This window comes from Spinacia oleracea, chromosome 6 (assembly GCF_020520425.1).
Source record: "Spinacia oleracea cultivar Varoflay chromosome 6, BTI_SOV_V1, whole genome shotgun sequence".
NCBI classification, from domain to species: Eukaryota; Viridiplantae; Streptophyta; class Magnoliopsida; order Caryophyllales; family Amaranthaceae; genus Spinacia; species Spinacia oleracea.
Window position 1 is genome coordinate 23,819,508 of NC_079492.1, and position 16,891 is coordinate 23,836,398.

The window sequence follows — 16,891 nt, forward strand, 5'->3', positions numbered from 1 at the left end:
ATTTAATCATACACTGACTCTTGCAGATTCAGGAATCTCGCATGAGCTCAAACTCACACACACACGGCAGCCACAAGGGCTGCCCACGCATGCGAGCAGCAGCCCACGCAGCGCGGCCCACGCATGCGCGGCCTTGTGCGCGCTGGGCTGTGGCGTGCGTGCTTGCTGGGCGATGGCCTGGCTTCGTGCTGGGCCTTCGTCCGGCAGGCCTCGTCCGATGCTAATTCGTACGATACGCTTCCGATTAAATTTCCATTTCCGGAATCTATTTCCGATACGAACAATATTTAATATTTCCGATTCCGGAATTAATTTCCGTTTCGAACAAATATTTAATATTTCCGTTTCCGGAATTATTTTCCGATTCCGGTAATATTTCCGATTCTGACAATATTTCCGTTTCCGGCAATATTTCCGATTCTGGTAATATTTCCATTTCCAACAATATTTTCCGATACGTACCATGTTTCCGTTTCCGGCAACATCTACGACTTGGATAATATTCATATTTCCGATACGATCCATATTTCCGTTTCCGGCAATATCATCGTTTCCGGAGTATTCATTTCTTGCCTGTGACGATCTTAGCTCCCACTGAAACCAAGATCCGTCGGTTCCGAATATTCATAGATGGAGTATTTAATGCCATTAAATACTTGATCCGTTTACGTACTATTTGTGTGACCCTACGGGTTCAGTCAAGAGTAAGCTGTGGATTAATATCATTAATTCCACTTGAACTGAAGCGGCCTCTAGCTAGGCATTCAGCTCACTTGATCTCACTGAATTATTAACTTGTTAATTAATACTGAACCGCATTTATTAGACTTAACATAGAATGCATACTTGGACCAAGGGCATTATTTCCTTCAAATACATAATGTGCTTAATTCTTCAATGGATTTTAGGATCTTGGAATCATTTTATTCACACCTGCCGGAACACATAACTTGAATAAAATGCTTAATGAACATTGAATTATGCATGTATGCTGAAATTTAAGTTTATTAAGAGAAACTGTGAATGGTTATTTATTTTTTTATTCTTTTCAATTGTAGTTTTAATTATGGCAAACAACAATTCATTCAACATTCGATCAATTCTCGAAAAGGAGAAGTTGAGCGGGAAAAACTTCCTTGACTTGAAAAGGAACTTGCAAATAGTTCTTATGCAGGAAGAAAAGGAGTATGTCCTAGAAGAGGCGATGCCCGAAGCCGCAGGCGACGGGGTCACTCAGGCAGCCCTCAAACGTTGGATTGATGCCAACAAGGATGTGAAATGTCTAATGCTCGCCACCATGAGTGCAGATCTGCAGAAAACGTTCATCGACTCAGATGCTTTCACAATCATCAGTGAGTTGAAGAACATGTTCCAAGATCTGGCTCGAGTCGAAAGATTCGAGACTCATAGGCAAATTCTTGAGACCAAGCTTAAGAAAGGCGAGCCCGTAAGTCCACATGTTCTCAAAATGATTAGACTCATTGAGAATATGAGTCGGCTGGATCAGCAATTCTCTCAGGAAATGGCTGTAGACACCATCCTCCATTCTCTTCATAACGGGTATGATCAGTTCAAACTGAACTACAGTATGAATAGTCTGGACAAAACGCTCACTGAGCTTCACGGTATGCTAAAGACCGCTGAAAAGACGCTCAAAAGTGATAAGCAGGATGTGCTTATGGTGCGCGGGGGTAAGTTCAAGAAATCTGGAAAGAAGAGGAATGCTAAGAAAGGTGGCAACAAGGCCAGCCCAACTAAGAAAACTGGCGCCAAGTCTGAAAAGAGGAAGATCAGTCAACCCACTTCTGAATCCGAATGCTTCTACTGCAAGAAGAAGGGGCATTGGAAGAGAGATTGCTTGAAGCTAAAGGAAGATCAGAAGAACGGAACAGTCGTTCCATCTTCAGGTATTTTCGTTATAGACTGTATACTTGCTAATTCAACTTCTTGGGTATTAAATACAGGTTGTGGCTCACACTTATGTTCCAATTCACAGGGACTAAAAAGAAGTAGAAAGTTAAGCAAGGGTGAAGTCGACCTAAAAGGTTACAGGCAAGTCCACGGTGTGGATTACGATGAAACCTTTTCACCAGTTGCAATGCTAAAGTCTATTCGGATAATGTTAGCAATCGCTGCATATTACGATTACGAAATATGGCAGATGGATGTCAAAACCGCTTTCTTAAACAGCGTTTTAACAGAAACTGTGTTTATGACACAGCCTGAAGGTTTTGAGGATCCAAAGAATGCTAAAAAGGTATGCAAGCTAAAGAAATCAATCTACAGATTGAAGCAGGCATCAAGGAGCTGGAATATACGTTTTGATGAAGCAGTCAGTGACTTTGGTTTCATCAAGAACGCAGACGAATCTTGTGTATACAAGAAGGTCAGTGGGAGCAAAATTGCTTTCCTAGTATTATATGTCGATGACATATTACTTATCGGAAATGACATTCCTATGTTAAACTCTGTCAAGATTTGGCTTGGGAAATGTTTTTCGATGAAGGATCTAGGAGAAGCACGGTACATATTGGGCATCAAGATTTACAGAGATAGATCTAAAAAGATGATTGGACTTAGTCAAAGCACTTATATCAATAAGGTGCTTGATAGGTTCAAGATGGCAGACTCCAAGCGAGGCTACCTACCCATGTCTCATGGAATGACTCTAAGCAAGACTCAGTGCCCAAAAACACTTGATGAGCGTAGACGAATGAATGGGATTCCATATGCATCATTGATTGGTTCAATTATGTATGCTATGATAGGTACACACTCGGATGTTGCGTACGCACTCAGTGCTACGAGCAGATACCAGTCAGACCTAGGAGAGGCACATTGGACTGCTACCAAGAACATTCTGAAGTACCTGAAAAGGCACAAAGATGACTTCCTGGTCTATGGTGGAGATGATGAATTAATTGTTAAAGGCTATACGGACGCAAGTTTCCTAACCGACAAAGATGATTTTAGATCACAGTCTGGGTTTGTCTTCTGCCTCAACGGAGGTGCAGTAAGCTGGAAAAGTGCTAAGCAAAGCACCATTGCGGATTCTTCAACTGAAGCGGAGTACATTGCTGCACATGAAGCAGCAAAGGAAGCTATATGGCTAAGGAAGTTCATAGGTGAACTTGGTGTAGTCCCCTCCATTAAAGGACCAATAGCCCTGTATTGTGATAATAACGGAGCTATTGCACAGGCAAAGGAGCCTAGACACCACCAAAGAGTCAAGCATGTACTTCGTAGATTTCACCTTCTACGAGAGTTCGTTGAAAGAAAAGAAGTCGAGATAATCAAGATTGGAACTGATGACAACATATCAGATCCATTGACTAAACCACTGTCGCAGGCGAAGCACAACTCGCACACTGTAGCTATGGAAATCAAGCATATTGGAGAATGGCTTTGATGTCCTTATTTATTGTTTTAAAGTTTTAAAGTTTAATTCTTTGTAAAACATTATTGGTTAATCATTCACAATAAATGAATAGAATTCATTTTTCCATTTAATTTGTGGTTTATTAAATGATGAGTCCCTTCAATTTGACGATATATTCAAGATAGACTGTCAGGACCAGTCCTGTGACTAAGAAATGTCTATCAAGTGAACTTAAATGTCAAAGGTTGAAAATGGTCCCTGGTCGGAGTTTTCTATAAAATTGGACGCATAGAAAATGTTAGACGACTAGAATGCAAGATGACTAGTAGTTCTGTTTCTTGAACTATATGGACATGGCAATGTCAAAATCATTTGCATAGATACTTACTTTGGGAAGTCTAGGATCGGACAGACATATGAAACTTTACTGTAAGAGATGAAAATCTGTCATAAGTAAATTTCATTAAAATTATTAGACACTAAATCCTCAATACCTGAGTGATTTGAGATTACTTGTTTGAGAACTGGTTGCTTTGACGTTGACCAACCGTCGCACCGTAAAAGGAGGCTATAAAGGCAACGCTCAGGTGATCACCTATCAAACGAAGTCTAATCTCAAGATCACAAGCTTGGAATTGTCCTCCCATAAATCGGGATGAGATGCTTAAAAGTTGTACATGGCCACTCGGAGAGCTAGAAACTGTGAAATGCATGGCCGTGCTCGGATGAATCATAGGCTATGATTATCTGTTTATTTGATCAGTTGAACTCTGAAACCGAGAAACGCCTCTGGACATAATAAGGATGACAACTCTTACCTTATGTTCAAGAGCAAGCATCGAGCGACAAAGGAATTAGGTAATGCACACTTGTCCCTAAGGACAAGTGGGAGACTGAATAGTGCCCTTGGTCCAAGTATGCATATAATATTAAGTCTAATAAATGTGGTTCAATATTAATTAACAAGTTAATAGTTCAGTGAGATTAAGTGAGCTGAATGCCTAGCTAGAGGCCGCTTCAGTTCAAGTGGAATTAATGATATTAATCCACAGCTTACTCTTGGCTGAACCCGTAGGGTCACACAAATAGTACGTAAACGGATCAAGTATTTAAAGGCATTAAATACTCCGTCTATGGATATTCGGAATTGACGGATCTTGGTTTCAGTGGGAGCTAAGATCGTCACAAGCAAGAAATGAATACTCCGGAAACGATGATATTGCCGGAAACGGAAATATGGATCGTATCGGAAATATAAATATTATCCAAGTCGTAGATGTTGCCGGAAACGGAAACATGGTACGTATCGGAAAATATTGATGGAAATGGAAAAATTGCCGGAATCGGAAATATTGCCGGAAACGGAAATATTGTCTTAATCGGAAATATTATCGGAATCGGAAAATAATTCCGGAAACGGAAATATTAAATATTTGTTCGAAACGGAAATTAATTCCGGAATCGGAAATATTAAATATTGTTCGTATCGGAAATGAATTCCGGAATCAGGAAATTAATCGGAAGCGTATCGTACGAATTAGCATCGGACGAGGCCTGCCGGACGAAGACCCAGCACGAAGTCGGGCCATCGCCCAGCAAACCAGCGCGCCACAACGCACCAGCCAAGGCTGCGCCAGGCCCACCGCAAGGCAGGCCCAGCGCGCGCCAAGGCTGCGGCAGCGTGTGGGCCTCGTGGCATGGGCTGCGAGCTCGCGGGTTGCACGCGCGCGCATGGCGCCCCTCGTGGGCTGCTGTGCGTGCGTGTGTGTGTTTGTGTGCTATACCAATCCTAAAGCTATCAGGTTTCGACATATGATTAAATTCCTAAACCTAAAAGGATGAATTAATTAAATAAGAATTCTATTAGGATTCTAGTTTAATTAATTCGTATCCTAATAGGATTCCAGTTCCTTTTCCATACCTCTATAAATAGGTGCCTAGGGTCATAATTTATAGAAACAATTGAAGTATTCTAAAGGTAAGATTTTGAAGAAAAATCAGCCATACACTTGCACCATATTAGCCGAAATTCCTAAGCAACCTTAAGGGCGATTCTAGTTGGTCAAGCTTAAGGCGGATCCGGACGTGCTGTGGACTATCTACGGAGGGACGACACTTGGAGTCCTGAAGACTTATTCTTGTTTGGTTCGGGCGCAGCTAGGGAGGGCATGCAACAAAGTGTATGCATCTAAACTATGCTAAATGATTATGTGTAAATAATATGATTTCCTGGCTTTATGGTTTTTCCGCATGATTTATGTTTTGTCATATGTATCATAACCTATCACCCTTTTATAAAACTGTTAAACTATTAAATCTGATTGTTCTATCACGCCTAATAAAGATAATATCTTGGGAAATTGAACTATCATGCTAGGTCCCTTAAATCAATCTAAACAAGATAATCACGATCGATCTAGTATTATGTGTTGCATATTGTTAAAATCAATTCAGATTAGTTTAATAGTTAACGCATGTCCCTTCAATTATTTATGCTGAGCTAGTAAGGATATCCTGCCTCTGGAGTTATCGAAGAGCGAGTACTCCTCTCGGTAGTTACAGTCCCCCGAACCCTCAATCTCTACCCTGCGGGTGTACGTTGAGCGATCCCCACACCAGGGATCACAAGGGAACCTATGGCCGTCGTGGTCAAACATGATTGCACTCCCTTTATGTCACGATAACTGGGTTTTGTCAGTTTTTCTCATTGTCGTTAAAAACTGAATGGCGACTCCTATATTACTAGTCAATTGGGTGTAAACTCACAAGAAATCCAATTACACTTGATTTGACAAAAAGAAACGTCACGCCCACGAGGGACGAGGTCACGCATTAGCCTCGTGCTTTTTCGACCCCCTCACAGTGGCGACTCCGCTGGGGATAGTGAAGGAAATACTCTTGCTCGTAGGTAATCAAAATAGCCGAAGGGTGAAACAATCCTACCCCGCGTTTATTTCCCCATCAAGTTGGGACGACCTGAAAATCAGCATATTAATGTGAACGGACAGAACCGCATAACGAATCTTGGCTCCCTTGGGATGTTTCATCTCGGGAGTTGGGACTAAGGATACCCATCGCCAACCGGGGGGTGCATACGCTTCGAATGTTGTCCACTCGGCACTTTTCGCTAGTAGTACACCCGTCCCAAACCCAATCGCTCGCCCACTAGGTCCCTCTCATTGGTGCATGCCCCCTTGGCTTACATCGTGATTGGCCTCTTGGGCGAAATTCGTCTGTTAAAGGCACTACCTCGACCGGGGCATGTGTTGGATCTGCGATAGAAGCGGTACCAAGCTGGCGCAAATACTACCCATAGAAGCCTATCATAAACTACGTGACATATTATTATTTTGTCTCATGATGTAATGTTAGTTATGTGTAGCGAATTATGTGATTGTGTGTGACAAATAATGCTAGAAAACCAACGACCTTAAAAATTTCCCAAACATTCATAAACCAATTGGCCAAAGAGTTATACCAAAATACGTGTTCCGCAAACCCGAACGATCGCCACAAAAATAAGCGACGCTCGGGATGGCCCGTAACGAATCCCACAAACGCTGCACAACGTGTAAAGGGCGTTATTAGGCAAGCACGCAAAATCAAAGTCGCATAAACAAAAAATATACGCAAACAGAAAACGAGCACCAGTCAGGGACGCATTTTCAACGCCCATGGCTGGGCGCCAATATTTCTCACGCCCTTCGCTGGGCGCTGAAGTTGCTGCCTGGCCTTTTGATCAGGCACAGCAGCCTCGGTGCCCGCGCATAAAAAAAATACGTAGCAAAAAAAAAAACTTTTCGAGAAAATTGCTACGAGGGCGTATGAAAAGGCACTCGATTCTAAAAGCGACTAAAAAAATAATAAATAACTCTTTGTGTCGTTGTTAGGCCTCCTATGACGATGATGTTCGGCACCAAAACCGAGCATGCTAACTAAAATAACCTTGAATGTCACATGGGCAAAGAATTCAAAAAAATAATGTTCAAATAGAGTTTTCAAGGAAAAAATAATGTTCGAATAAAAAAATAAAAAAATCCGAGTCTAGACTAGGCTATGCCAAAGTACAATCTAAATCCTAGGCCTTAGTTGTCTTATACATAGAATTGGTCCTAATGCTTGGTGTCGTTCTGCAAGTTAAAAGGTTAAACCATATTGAGTCTCCCTTCCTAACATTTCAATCAATAAGCACCCATATATAATTGTCATCCCTTGCTAAGAATCTACAGCTTCAATACTCCCTCTCACCAATAAAAAGAATATATTATGTATTTGCAAAATGGAAACAGTCACATTCTGGAAATCATTCCTCCATAGTCGCACAACCCCCAAAGTGAGCCTAAGGTGTCAATACCATTTGGCGAAAAAATTAATGGCCTCAAAGCTTATGAGCACGTTGGGTCACGACTTGTAAGGTTATGATTCATATGACAAAACATAAATCATGCGGAAAAACCATAAAGCCAGGAAAGCATATTATTTACACATAATCATTTAGCATAGTTTAGATGCATACACTTTGTTGCGTGCCCTCCCTAGCTGCGCCCGAACCGAACAAGAACAAGTCTTTAGGACTCCAAGTGTCGTCCCTCCGTAGATAGTCCACAGCACGTCCGGATCCGCCTTAAGTTTGACCAACTAGGATCTCCCTTAAGGTACTTAGAATTTTCGGCTATTGTAGGCAATTATATGACTGAATTTTTGCTCTCAAAAATCACTTTGAATACTTGAATCGTCTTTTATTGTATCTATAAATTATGACCCTAGGCACCTATTTATAGAGGTATGGAAAAGGAACTGGAATCCTATTAGGATACGAATTAATTAAACTAGAATCCTAATAGAATTCTTATTTAATTAATTCATCCTTTTAGGTTTAGGAATTTAATCATATGTCGAAACCTGATAGCTTTAGGATTCGTATAGCACACAAACACACACACGCACGCACAACATCCCACGAGGGGTGCCATGCGCGCGCGCGCAGCCCGCGAGCTCGCAGCACATTGCCACGAGGCCCACATGCTGCCGCAGCCTTGGCGCGCGCTGGGCCTGCCTTGCGGTGGGCCTGGCGCAGCCTTGGCTGGTGCGTTGTGGCGCGCTGGCTTGCTAGGCGATGGCCCGGCTTCGTGCTGGGCCTTCGTCTGGCAGGCCTCGTCCGTTGCTAATTCGTACGATACGCTTCCGATTAATTTCCCGATTCCGGAATTCATTTCCGATACGAACAATATTTAATATTTCCGATTCCGGAATTAATTTCCGTTTCGAACAAATATCTAATATTTCCGATTCCGGAATTAATTTCCGTTTCGAACAAATATCTAATATTTCCGTTTCCTGAATTATTTTCCGATTCCGATAATATTTCCGATTCTGACAATATTTCCGTTTCCGGCAATATTTCCGATTCCGGCAATATTTCCATTTCCGATAATATTTTCCGATACGTACCATGTTTCCGTTTTCGGCAACATCTACGACTTGGATAATATTTATATTTCCGATACGATCCATATTTCCGTTTCCGGCAATATCATCGTTTCCGGAGTATTCATTTCTTGCCTGTGACGATCTCAGCTCCCACTGAAACCAAGATCCGTCGATTCCGAATATCCATAGATGGAGTATTTAATGTCATTAAATACTTGATCCGTTTACGTACTATTTGTGTGACCCTACGGGTTCAGTCAAGAGTAAGCTGTGGATTAATATAATTAATTCCACTTGAACTGAAGCGGCCTCTAGTCAGGCATTCAGCTCACTTGATCTCACTGATTTATTAACTTGTTAATTAATACTGAACCGCATTTATTAGACTTAATATTATATGCATACTTGGACCAAGGGCACTATTTCCTTCAGTCTCCCACTTGTCCTTAGGGACAAGTGTGCATTTCCTAATTCCTTTGTCGCTCGATGCTTGCTCTTAAACATAAGGTAAGAGTTGTCATCCTTATTATGTCCAGAGGTGTTCCTCGGTTTCAGAGTTCAACTGATCAAATAAACAGATAATCATAGCCTATGATTCATCCGAGCACGGCCATGCATTTCACAGTTTCTAGCTATCCGAGAGGCCTTGTACAACTTTTAAGCATCTCATCCCGATTTATGGGAGGACAATCCCAATCTTGCGATCTTGAGATTAGACTTCGTTTGATAGGTGATTACCTGAGCGTTGCCTTTATAGCCTCCTTTTACGGTGCGACGGTTGGTCAACGTCAAAGCAATCAGTTCTCAAACAAGTAATCTCAAATCACTCAGGTATTGAGGACTTAGTGTCTAATAATTTTAATGAAATTTACTTGTGACAGATTTTCATCTCTTACAGTAAAGTTTCATAGGTCTTGTCCGATACTAGTCTTCCCAAAGTAAGTATCTATGCAAATGATTATGACATTGCCATGTCCACATAGTTCAAGAAACAGAACTACTAGTCATCTTGCATTCTAGTCGTCTAACGTTTTCTATGCGTCCAATTTTATAGAAAACTCCGACTAGGCACCATTTTCAACTTTTGACATTCAAGTTCACTTGATAGACATTTCTTAGTCACAGGACTGGTCCTGACAGTCTATCTTGAATATATTGTCAAATTGAAGGGACTCATCATTTAATATTAAACCAAGATTAAATGGAATATGAAAATGCATTTCATATATGTGATAAATGTTCAACCCCAACGTTTTACAACCATGGGCCTCAAACCCATCTTTAAAACATTTCATGGAATTCAAAGCTATGCTTGATTTCCAGTGCTACAACGTGAGTGTTGCTTCTCACTTGTTGCATAGGTTTAGTTATCATGCTTTGCCAATCTTAATATCCTTTTCATCGAATGTTCTTCGAGATATGGTGATAAGATCTTTTCGAGTTTGTTTATTATGTGATCTAGTCTTTCTTACTTTGATGGTGGTTTTACTCATTTTGCAATGAAGAACCATCAAGTTAGCAGACGTTTTTCTTGCTTCAAGAGTGGTTCTACGCATTTTTCAATGAAGAACCATCAAGCCTGCAGATAGGTGATCTACCCAAGTTCAGTGAAGAACTTTAAACAACCCTGTTTTATTGCTTCTTAGGCAATAATTACTTTTACTTCAACTGTATAGGTTGCTAGTGATGCTTTGTTTGGATTTGCTTATCCAAGCAGTTCACAAATATGTGGAAGACTTTCCAGCTGTATCTTAGAACATAGAAATTAATATTTAATTTCCCACGCAACAACTCATGGTCTCCAATCCATGTTGCCATTTCAAAACACAATGCTCTATAGCTCGTCCTTGTCAATGGTTAACTTCAAAGGGTCTTGCTTGATCCTTTGCCAGTGTTTATGCGTGTAGCATCAATATTTAGCATATCTTTATTTCCTTGAATCAAGAACTAATCCTATGTACCTTTTCAAGTACCATAAGTTTTTCTTGATCTCAATCTAGTTGATCTTTACTTAGATCAATAGAGATTGGTATATGTTCGTCATGCCCAAAGTCATACGATACGTTTTTGGCGATCCTCATATTATATCATTACATGATAAATTCTTTTGCAGAATAATTCCCAATTGAATTCTATTCATGTAACTTTAGCTCATTCAATTTCAGTAGATACTAAATCCAGCTAAATTCTTTGACATATAATATAGGTGAAGAATCTCATTAGATTCTTTGATGTTAACTTAGTAAATACTTATACATAGTTCAAACATTCTTTTACTTAGATTTATTCACATGGGTCGAATATCTCCAATGGAGTATTTCGTGTTTGATTTAGTAAATGCCATTACTTAATCCAAAACAATATTATAAGATCTTTGTAAATAGATCTTAGTACCCAGTATGTACTAAGTTTCGCCTTGGTCCATCATTGATGAATAATTTCAAACTTAAGTCATTAGCATTTGAATGTTATTTCACAATAGAGAGATATGTGTGATACACATAGGACCAAATAAGTTTTACCTACTCCCACTAAACTTCTTATATATCTATAAGAATCATGTATATTTTATGAAACTAAAATGCTTATTAGCTTCACTAAAATACAGTTCCAATTCCCAATTGCTTGCTTAAATCTGTACTTAGATTTCATAAGCTTAGCATTCATTTCAAGCATTATTTGGATCCACAAATCCTATGACATGTCATGTACATAGTTTCTTCCAACATTTGATTGAGGAATACGTTTTGTCATCCAATTGCCATATGTACCAATATGCAATCATTGCTTGAATTATAGACTTAAGCATTACGATTTTGCATGAGGTTTCAACACAATCCACACCGTGAATTTGCTTGTAACCTTGAGCAACTAATCTAGCTTTGTGTGTGAACACAATTCCATGTTTGATGGTTTTTATCCTTAAAACAAACTTGCAACCAATAGGTGTGAAACTATTCTTGCAAATCAACAAAATTTCAATTTTGTCATCAAAACATTGAGTAGGTTTTATGGCCTCTAACCATTTAAAACATTTGAGTCTATATATGGCCTCTAACCTTTTTAGGGAATCTGGGTTTCGTCATAGCTTTCTCACAGGTCACAAACTCATGATAATAGTTTGACTGCAAGTTGTAGGTTTCTTCACTATCTAATAGAAGAGTCTCAAAGTTTCATTGACCTGAACTCTATGCCTACTTGGGTATCAAACAATAGAATATCAACAGGCACTTTGAGAGTCCTTTGAATATTATGTTCTCCTTGAAGCACTTGTAAAGTCTTCTAAGAGATGTCTATTCTTTAAAGCCACTTCTAAAGTCCTTAAAGAATACGTGTTCGGATTTTCTAAAGAACTTCGAAAATCCTCCGGAATGTCCATCTATGTTTGTTGTTCGCCTCGAAGACTTTCGAGGTCTATTTTCTCCCACTTGTCATTTTGGAAACGAATCTCCAAAAGGACATCATTTCGAGCAAACAAACATTATGTTCTCAAAAATTCGTGGTAGAAACAATACCCTTGTGTCTCATTTGAATAAATCACAATGAAACATATATCTATACTTGGGGCCTTAGTTTGTTGAATAACAAACACTAAGCTCCCACTGAGTTTAGGAACTCTTTAGATATATTATGAAAAGATATTTTGAAATTACTTTTCAATAGCTTTGACGAATTTGGTTTAGTTTGGTGGTAGTTGAGTATTTTGTTTTAGAAATTATAGGAAAAGTCTTTATGATCCATCATTGATCGAATCAAGTACTAATTGACTTCGATTATTCCAACTAAGATATGCCATATCTTATGGACCTAGATTGTGAAATTACAACACACAATCATTGATGATCATATTTGGTCTCAAGTAATCATCAACATGATCTAACCTAGATCTTTATGATTTCTTGCCAAGTGGATTTTATACTTCTGAATCTTTGAACTAGCCAAACAGATTCAACTTATATCACATTTGAGTAAATAAACCTATATTCACTCAAATCCATGTGAAATAATAAAGTCATAAAACCTTTCTTTAGCTTTGAACTCTATCGTCTAGGCGTTCTAACAATAGTTCATATTCTGTGTTACTTTCAACAAGTAAGACTAGCTTGTCTTAAGTTGATCTAGAAATCAACCAACTTTCAAAAGTCCATTAAAATAGAGCTTGTGAATGTTAACTTGTTGATATGGTCTAAGCAACAATGCCAAAGATTAGTGGAACTCAAATCAAGGGTTTGATTTAAACCTAGTAAAGTTTTTATTTTTAAAGAGTTGTTTGTTTTAATCAAGCATATTGACTCAACCCGTAAATGACCATTTCATTCAAATAAACAAACAAACATTGTTTTTGTTCTTTTGAATGTGAGTCTTTCTGTGTTTGAAACAGAAATTTAGGTATGCTGATTATGGAACAAAATCCATTAAGTTCCAGCCTTGAAAGGACTTAAAACAAACTAGATGACCCTACAATTAATGTAGCATTGCCATGCTTCATTTCCCACTTGTAGGTCATTAGTGTAGCCTAGCTTCCATTGTTTGAGTTATTACCGAAGTAAGAACCTCAAGCGGTATATGATACCAAGGAAGTTTGATTGCTAGGTCACTTCTCTTTAAACATAAACTTATAGGTAGAAACGGAATCGTAAATTCCTTTCATTTGTTCCTTGTTTTCCTATTTCTTGTACCCTTTCTTATAGTCTTAAGAATTGAATTCTTTAGTGTTGACTTTTATACTTTGTTAGACATGTCCAATGTCACCAACAAGGTTCTTTACCATTTTAATTCATGTTGAATATTTTGTTTCAACTAGATGATCTTACTAGAAGCTTCTAAAGTTCTCTAAGCATCGATCTATTCGAATGTCTAGGGACTAGACTCATTCGAGAATTAAATGGACAAAGATATTAGGTTGTTAACCATTGGTAAAGCTGAGCGTAATAATGCTTTATGATCTCAAAACTACAGTGTATTTTGAATTCACAAGCACCAATTGGTTTGCCATTCGACTTTGATGTTCAAAAACAACCATAAAAGTCGCTATAAGAAATGTACATTTTAAATTGCTCACTTTCTCTCATTTCCGTGAATCATTCTTGGATTCACTACCAATCGAGGAAATTTACTGTTACCTTAAAAGGATTTACTGCAGTGCAAGATATTTAATTATAAAACATAATTAAAACATACATTGAAGCATGCAAAGTCTAAACATTTATCATGAGTAATAACTTGAAAATTAAAGCAATCATGCAATTTCAACAAGTTATTAGCATTTTATTCGAATTTATTGTTCCGGCAGGTGTGAATAAAATGATTCCAAGATCCTAAAACCATTGAAGAATTAAGCACAGTTTGTCGACTCAATTCTAAAACATCTTAGGTAAGCAAAAGCCTTTTCCTAATAGTCTAGAAACTATTCTTGGTTGATAGGTACGTCTAAGAACTTATTAGGTAAACCTATCGATTTTGCCACGACATAAAAGGACTCCTTACTTATATCGTTGAGTTTCACCAAAACTAACATGTACTCACAATTATTTGTGTACCTTGCCCCTTTAGGACCAATAAGTAACACCTCGCTGAGCGAAAACTATTACTAGATTGATGTAAAGGATATCCAAGCAAGTATATATTTTGGAATGGCACCTTTTAACTCAATTTTTAAGTTTGAACTTAAGGCTCTTACTATGTTGGTTAGATTTTAAGTGAACTAAAATCCTTAATCATGCAACATAATCAAGCTTTTGATCTCATGCATTTTAAGACATATTTAAAAGCAATAAATAACTTAAAACATGCATAAGATAAATGTGATCTAGTATGGCCCGACTTCATCTTGAAGCTTTAACTTCAAAGTCCGTCTTAAAAATCTCCGTGGGAGGCACCATTTTCTTCAAATAGGATAAGCTATAATTAAAACTAATTACAACTATTTGATGGTACGCAGACCATATTTGAATTGAAAAACAACTTTGGTACTTTAGACCAATTACATTCAAATTAATGGTACGCAGACCATATTTTCTATCCTATTTGGGCCATACTAGTCACTTCATAACCTGCAAAACAGTACATATACAATATATACCATTCACCCATTCATTAACATGAATGGCCCACATAGCTGGTTAGTAAAACACATTATGCATCACATAAACATTTGCAGCAATTAATCAAGGGCACCAATAATCTACAAATTATTCAGTCCTTATTAATTCTAATCAAGTTGTTTTAACCTTAAGGATTTGTAGACCTAATCAAGAGTTTATGACTAAAAAGGGCTCCCTACTTAAACCAATAAATTCATAGGCTTTACTAATTTTAAACATAAAAATGTATTTCTAGTCTAACCGGAAACATACAAATTTAATTAAAATTTAAAGCTCATATAAATTTATAATTGAATCCATAAATTTAATTTAATTTCAGTCGTATTTAAATTAATTCATGATTTTAATTTTAGTAAAATAATTAGAATAAATAAAATTTATTATAATTACAATATTCAAAATTAAAATCCAAGAAAATAATTTAAATTATTAATTTTAAAATTAATTAAAATTACGTAAACTGAAAATCTCAAATTAAAATTTCAAAACGATCTAATCGCAACCCAACAATCCCACGCAACGCACGCCCATGGGCCACACGCACACAGCCATTGCTGGCCATGTGCGCGCAGCCCATGCGCTGCGTCGCATCGCTGCTGCTCCCCATCGCAAGGCATCAATCGAACACGCGAGCCAGTGCTCGCTGCGCGCGCCAGCGCTCGACGCAACAAGCATGCTGCCGCAGCCCATCGCTGGGCGCAGCGCTCGTCGCACGTCGCAACAAGCAAGCTGCTCGCCATCGCTAAGCGCAGCGCTCGTCGCACGTCGCAACAAGCACGCTGCACGCGATCGCTGGGCGCAGCGCTCGTCGCACGTCGCAACAAGCACGCTGCACGCCATCGCTGGGCGCAGCGCTCGTCGCACGCACACATGCGCTTGATGCGCGCGAGGCTTCGTGCTCTTGCGCGAGGCAGTGCGCGCTGTGGCGCAGCACGCTTGCTGCCCACACGCGACTGCTCGCTCCTTGCTCTCGCCCTTTCCCATGCGCCCATTGCTCACAGCCCACGACACAAGGCAGGGCTGCTGCCTTGTGCTCGTGCACCATGCCCTTGCTCGTTGCATTCGTACCGCATGGGTGACGAGCTCCATTGCTCGTCGTCGCATGCCCGCACTATACAACACCCCTTAAGGGTAACACGTAGCGTCCATTGCTTTGTGCGTGCAAGTTATATGAGCGAGTCGCATAAAAATTAAAATTTTATATTCAAAATTAATGACAAATTAATAAATAATATTAATTTCATAATTTTAGGGCGAAAAATCAAAAATTTATTATTTAATTGATTTCCGATTAACATGGATTCAAGTCTAGGTCATAAAATTTTAAAATTTAACATAAATTTACAATTTTTATGGTGGTTTTTAATCATAGGTATCTAATTAAATTATAACTAATTATGAAAATCAAATTAATTCTAAATTATTCCAATTTTCAACAAATTAATCATAATTACAAATTAGATTGCATAATTAACAAGGCTAGGCATTCAAACTTGTTAAACATATACAGTAGGTCAATCAAAAATTCAAGATTTATCAACAAGAATCGCAAATATTTAATTTAACATCTTAAATTTACGAAATTTTGCATTCGAAAAACTAAAACCTTCGAAAAGTCATAGTTAGGCTTCGAATTTGAGAATGCCTTTTACATGCGGAATTAACACAAAAATCACTCGATTTGGATGAGTAACGAAGAAACTGCCGAAAAACTGCGTACGTATAATTAAATAAACGCAATTTGCAATTAATTAACAATTACGAAAATTAATCACCCCTTTTAATTCTTGCAAATTTGTAATATTTAACCATGTTCATGCAATTTAGATTATGAAAATAATAAGAGGCTCGTGATACCACTGTAAGGTTATGATTCATATGACAAAACATAAATCATGCGGAAAAACCATAAAGCCAGGAAAGCATATTATTTACACATAATCATTTAGCATAGTTTAGATGCATACACTTTGTTGCG